Here is a 7,304-nt window from a genome sequence, read left to right on the forward strand (position 1 = left end):
CTTACAACTACGAAATTCTGTTTGAAACAACTGTGGAAAAACCGTTTATTAATTGCTTTCACATACTACTGTTGATCAACCAGAATTTTATCCCACCAACTAGGCCCACCTAATGAAGCTACTTTGCTCCTCGCAGCTGGATAAATATCATAGCCGAGAGAACTAATCTCTCAATCTCATGATCGACAGAATGGGGATTCGAATCCCAGAGTTGAAACCACAATATTTTATCCTATTTCCTTTAACACGTGATGAGTTTCCAGTGTACTGCACTCCCCAAATTGTGTTGTTGTTGTTAATTTATGTCGCACTAGAGCTGCACAATGGGCTTTTGGCGACGGTCTGGGAAGCATCCCGGAGGATGATCCGAAGACATGCCATCGCAATTTTGATCCTCTGCAGAGGGGATGACACCCCCGCTTCGGTAGCCCGACGACCTGCACGCGAAGTCGAGCACTTTACGGTAGCACAGTTTAACGAGGACCAATACCGCACACCCTCGGTCCCTACGCAGACTGATCCAAGTGGTCACCCACCCGCACACTGACCGTAGCCAGTGATGCTTGACTTCGGTGATCTTCTGGGAACCGTGTCTTAACGATCAGTCCACTGCGGGACCCCAAATTGTGACTTTGAACTATTAGAATATGATACTCTTATTTAAGCATAGATGGCAGCAGCATGTCGAGTTAAATTTCTTTTCAGCCGTTTTGAAACAATGTTAGTTGTAAAAGGTTAAAAACTGCAAAAATCCGTATAGTTTTGTAATAGTGGCTTTTTTTATAAAATAAAAAAAAACATACTTGTTATTAGCGGTTTCGAAACCATAAAAGTAAAAAATGTTCTTTACCGTAAATTTTAATGTTAATTGGATGGACAGACTGCTGCCAGTTTTTTTACCATAATTTTAGAAGGGAAATTCTAACAGTGTTCCTGGGGCCCCTGAAAGTTACAAATATTTGTGTTTTTCTAAACAACGTTAACAAAAGAAATATAAGCTGAAAATTACAAATATAACATAATTTTCTAATGTTACGAATAATTTATAAGCATTTTTACACAAACAACATGTAAATTTGGTTTAAAGTGACAACCAGTGGGTGTACTTTTCAACTGTTTTGTTCAACAGGTGACAACTGTTCTGTGCCTGAAGCATTTGATTTCTAAATCAAAGGCTGAGTCTTTCACCCAGATTTTACGCAGGAAATAGGAAAATTGCTAAGTTCCTGTAGCAATTCTTCACAATCATTAACCTCCACTAAGCTAAAAGCAGACTTCTGTTTTTAAGTAGTTTAAATTTGTCCCAAAAGACATCACATCAAAATAAACTTTAAAAAAAATTTTAAATATGTAAGGAGAGCGGTTGCCACAAACAGGAAAAGTGCCCAAAATACTTTAAGCAAAAGATTAGATATGATTACTATCATAATTCTTTTCACAAATGCTTTGTGGCAAAATCTATGAGATTACATTAAAAATAATAATATGGCGAAGAGTTGCCACAAACAAGAAAAGTACCCAAAATACTTTAAGCAAAAGATCAGATATGAATATTGTCATAATTTTTTTCACAAATGTTTTGTGGCAAAATCTATGAGACTACATTAAAAAAAAAATAATATGGCGAAGAGTTGCCATAAACAGAAAAAGTGCCCAAAATACTTTGAGCAAAAGATCAGATATGATTATTGTCATAAATTTTTCCACAAATATTTTGTAGCAAAATCTATGAGACTACATTGAAAAAAAAATAATATGGCGAAGAGTTGCCACAAACTGGAAAAGTGCCCAAAATACTTTAAGCAAAAGATCAGATACGATTATTGTCATAATTTTTTTCACAAATGTTTTGTGACAAAATCTATGGTACTACATTAAAAAAAAATATGGCGAAAAGTTGCCACAAACAGGAAAAGTGTCCAAAATACTTTAAGCAAAAGATGATTTATGATTATTGTCATATTTTTTCCACAAATATTTTGTGGCAAAATCTATGAGAATACATTAAAAAAAATAATAATAATATGGTGAAGAGTTGCCACAAACTGGAAAATGTAGTCAAAATACCTTAGGCAAAAGAGAAATTATGATTATTAGTATAATTGTTTTCACAAAGCTTTGAAAAAATTCATAGCAAATTTCATCAGACTATATTTTTAAAAAAAATAATACATATCAATCATTTCAAAAATGAATTTAAAGCACTTTTTTTAATACATACAAAGCTAAAAGCGCAATTTTGCTTTGAGTGTAAAATCCAATTTCATCAGTGCAGAAGCTTCTTTTGTAACTTAAAATTTCATTTAACTCTCTTATTTTTAGTATTTCAACAGAATGAGTAGTGGCGTGACTATATAGGATTCGTGATTTAGTGATGAAAGCTAATCCTTTGTACTAAGCATTAAAGTAGCCATTTTAATGAAGCGTCATTACCCCGAACTATTTATTTTACATCATTGAGGATGTTGCAGTGAGAGTGCTTCTTTTTCTTTTTCACGTTTCGAACACATTGTAATTCTTTAAGAGGATGATGACGCACGGAATAGAATCGGGAATAAAATAATATTCTTTGTTTTTATAGTCGAGTTAAAAAGGATAATACATATGCGTAATGACAGCTTCAAGTCGTTTTAATAGTGAAATGGCTTCATTTTTTACACTTAGCAATTGCAACAATGATCTTTTTTTCTTTTTTCAAGCAACATTGTTTTTTTTATGACATCATGACAAATATTGATGCCAAAGTGTGAAAGAAACTGTTAATAATTCGATGCATCGATTTCAATTTGCAAAATAGTTCCGATGCCGGTGTGTGTTATTGTGACGTTGATAGTTTCAGCACAATTCTTAAAATGTTTTTATCGTGGAAAACGGTAATAGAGAAATTGAGCATTGGTGCATGTTATTTTCGAAAAGTTAATGGTCGTAGAATGGATATTAAAAAAGTACGATTGGTGTCAGAGTCCTTTCTATGATGAGATAGCGTATGTTTTCTTGAGAAAATTTTGAGATGAAGTCTGTAATTTTCGAAGAGGTAACTAATACGTGTTGTGTTAGTAAAATCGCCTTCGTGACAGATATATTGTATAAAAATGTTGCAGTTAAAAAACGGAAACTAGCACCCGTTTCTGGGAAGGACCTTACTGAAGAAGTTTTAAAATAAAAAATTAGGTTAGAGTGTAAAATAGGGCAGCGGTTCCCAATTTCTTTCGGCTTCGGATCTCTAAATAATCAACATTTTTTCAACGGAACCCCGACTTTATAAATAAAGTTTAAGGTAATTTTGAACGTTATAACCTATAATAAAAAGTATTTTTAAAATATTTAATTAGAGGAAGGACGAATTTATTTTATCGTTTTATAATTAAAAATCTTAAATTAGGTTTTATTTCCGAAAGTTAAAATTTGTAAAAAATTCCTTGTGCTATAACTAGTTATAAATTTATAGTTATGACTTCGTCAATTTGTATTGCTTGAATTATTTATTATTAGTCTAGTTATAAATTAGTTTTTGGCAGGTTTTATTTCCGAAAGTTAAAATTTGTAAAAAATTCTTTGTGCTATAACTAGTTATGAATTTATAGTTATGACTTCGTCAATTTGTATTGTTTGAATTAATTATTATTAGTCTAGTTATAAATTTGTTTTTGGCAGGTTTTATTTCCGAAAGTTAAAATTTGTAAAAAAATTCTTTGTGCTATAGCTAGTTTTGAATTTATGATTATGACTTCGTCAATTTGTACTGTTTGAATTAATTATAATTAGTCTAGTTATAAATTTGTTTTTGGTGTACATATAAGTTAAAAATGAATATAATAAGCTATATTACGGTTTCCTTCGAAATTGTTCTTTTCTTAATTTGTTCAATGCATTGCTATTAGAAAAACAATACTTTCTTTTTTAAAAAAATGCCACTAGTATATTTAATTGGCATTTTATTAGAAATAATTTCACAAAGAAAAAGTAAATAAATTATGAATCATAAGTTGGATTTTTATATAATCAGACGTTTCGAAACTCATCACTGGTTATAAAATGAAAAAACTCGTGGAACCGTTTTCTTTCACGGAACCCTGGGGTTCCGCGGAACACCATTTGGGAGCTGCTGAAATAGGGTGCCCCTTAGATTGTGCACTGTAATGTGGAACTTTTACTGTATATGAAATCCTCCATTTTCCTGTGACTTTTAAATATTAGAAAATCTGACCAAGTCATTTTCCCTGTTTTCAAGAGAATTGCCAAAATACGAGGGGAATTCTATTGTAAACTTTTACCAAAATTATCTGTGAAAACTGTAATAGTTCCGTTTCTTATCTTATTTTGATTAAATTTGAGGCATCAAATTAATCACTTAAACTATGACTTTCTTTACTAATTTTATGATAAAATAAAGGGAAAGGAAAATTGTCCTAAAATTTAAAATTGCGCAAATAATTAAAAAATAGAATGATGAAAGTAAAAATTTGTTTATAAATATAAACAGAAAATAAGCATTTGCTACAAGTGGAAAATTTAATTTAAAATATTAATGTACTGAAAAACTTAAGATATTGCTTTTTTTTTATTCTTTATTACATTTACTGAAAGTAAAAAATTTATAGATTGCTAGGAAAATTTAAATTCATTAGTTTCATTCATTAAAATAAAATTAAATAGAAGATTATAGAAAATTTATGGAAACGCAAAAAATTGAATAGAATAATACATTTGATCTTGAACTCTTCCTTAATGACAATATTAAATTTTTTATATCACTACGTAAAATATTTTACATTACTGTTGGGGTTTTTTTTCGTATTAAATAAAAAGATAGTTAATTTGAAGTTTATATTTTTGTTATCTTTTGATATTTCCAATCTTTATAGAGTAATAAATTCAAGTTTGTAATAACACATTCGATTGTTTTTTTAACAATCGAATTTTACATAACGTTGAATAAAACTATTAATTCATGTGATAAACTGCGTAAAGAATAAAAAACACCATAAAATTATATTTAAAAAAGAAATTAAAAAAAATAATAACTTTACCGTCTAAACATATCAGAACACTTTACTTAGATTATCAGTCGAATAGTTCTTAGGAAATGAAATTTTCTGTTTCATAGGGGGGGGGGGGCAGTTAGAGTAATTTTCAAAGTTAAAAAGTTCGAAGTTGATGCATCATACGTTTTTAGTTTAAGGTGTTATAAAAATAAAATAATTTTCTTCTTTTTTGACAACATAAAAAAAAGCATTTTTTTTTTTTTTGAAAATTTGAACACATTAACTAGTGTGAAAAAGAAGCCAAAATAAAATTTCTTTGGCGATAAACTACTAGTTTGTAGTGGTCAAGAAACGATTAAAACTTGTATTCTGCTCTGATGGAAAGATCAGAACGTGAGTGCTTCATGATAATCGTATAAAGCGGTTTTTAACTATTTTCTTTACCTTGCTTATGCTATTAGCGCTGAAATGAAATTTCAGAAAACTGATTAGAACAACCTTTTGAAAGGTTTTTTTTTTCTTTGGTGCAATATATAGCTTTTTATACAAAAATGTCAAAAGTATAAAAATCTCAATTTTGGTTTTTTATATCGCTTACATTGATTTTACTGTAACACGACAGTATTGTCATCAGAACTCCGAATAAGCTTTAAACACGCAAATTAATTTTATAAAAAAAAGTTAAAATTTTGATTGTTGTTTAGCGATAAAATGACTAAATTTTACTTGTAGCGGTCAGAAAGCGATTGAAACTTTGTCACCAGATACGAAGCTCCTATTGAGATTTGAGTACTCATACTAGTCAGAAAGTGAACGAAATTTCGACTGCAAAATTCCACTGTCACAGACATGAAAACGTGATAAACACAGAGTAATAACAAATACGGCTTAATTCTGTTTCATTATTCAGTAAAGTTTGCTCAGTTTTTTTTATTTTATGAATTAAAATTACATAACTTAAAATGACGCAAAAAAAATTTCTACTTAAAAAATTTAAAAATTGTCAACCACTTTTAATTTAAATTATAAAACAATAATTATTATTTTTACATGCTATTTTAACTGAGATCTTTGAAAAAGCAATTTTTTAACAGCACAATAAGGTTTTGGATCGCTTAATTAGATCCAGAAATATGGTGAAATGGGCAAAATATTAAAATTCGCATTTAGGTTTCCAAACTTTCGACCGCTCTATTTACTACTATTAGGACTAAGTCTTATAGATTACTGCCCCTTATAATTTCAGGGTCAAGAATACAAATTCATCACAGAAAGAACATTTTTGTGTCTGATTTCGTAACTTAAAAGTGTTGTGAATGAACTAATTTTCTGAACATTGCTCGAATAGATTATTAAAAAATAGCGAAATCATTATTACAACATAATGAAATCATTCATGTAATTCAGATGCAACATAGCTGAAACATTATTCATTTAATATTATTTCTGTCAGTTAACGTAATCATGAAACAGTATTATCTTAACCAAAGCCAGGTGTTAAACAACAATATATTTTTCCTATCTAAAAAATCGTCCCAATATATTTTAATATCTTTATAATAATAGACTATTACAGGGTGCGTAGCCAAGTTATTCAACAAAAAATAAGCACCTTTTAAGCACTCAAAAAATATTTTGAAGCACTTTAAAAAAATTATCATAATTAGGCAAGGTAGGAAAGTTTTTGACAAATTGACAGTTTTATTTTGTTTTAACCGTCATGTCAAAAGGGAAAAAAAATTGGCATTGTTTTTGACAATTGTCAAAATTCATGAAATTTTGAATCATGTAAAACGAATGGCGTTTTCATACGCTACGGACTGACAATACGCCGAAATAGATTGGGGTTGAATTAATCGTGAAAAAGTTGAAGATAACAATGTGAACTGTGTCTTTTTGCATAATTCGTAGGGAAAATCAACATGGTAAAATCTCATTTTGAAAAAGGAAAAATTAAGCACTTTTTAAAAACACCCCATGAAAAAAGCACCTTAAAGGACTTTTAAAAAACGAAAATCGAAAATAAACACATTTAAAAAACGCTACGCTCTGTATTAATATCTAAGACAATACATAAACCAGATCAAATACCTGAACAAAAAAAAACTAAACAAAATAAAATCTATATTTCATCGAAAGGGAAAAGGAAATATCGAAAGACTGGAAGTATGGCTGAAAAATTCTCCGTCCGGAACCGAAACTTTTAAAAGGAAATCAACTAAATTAACGAGTAAAAAAAAAAAAAACAGTTTTAAAAATCTTATCGCGAAATCAGGTCGCGCATAGATACCCTAACTCTCTCTTTCCATCTATGAAATG

General features: G+C 29.6%; 1 protein-coding gene across 1 annotated transcript in view; it reads left to right on the plus strand.

The window, feature by feature from the left end:
- The window catches only part of LOC107456442 (uncharacterized), a 74,602-nt gene that overhangs the window by 60,825 nt on the left and 6,473 nt on the right, over positions 1-7,304 (plus strand). The gene's annotated exons all lie outside the window — the stretch shown is intronic.

This window comes from Parasteatoda tepidariorum, chromosome 6, assembly GCF_043381705.1.
Source record: "Parasteatoda tepidariorum isolate YZ-2023 chromosome 6, CAS_Ptep_4.0, whole genome shotgun sequence".
In the NCBI taxonomy this organism is placed as follows: Eukaryota; Metazoa; Arthropoda; class Arachnida; order Araneae; family Theridiidae; genus Parasteatoda; species Parasteatoda tepidariorum.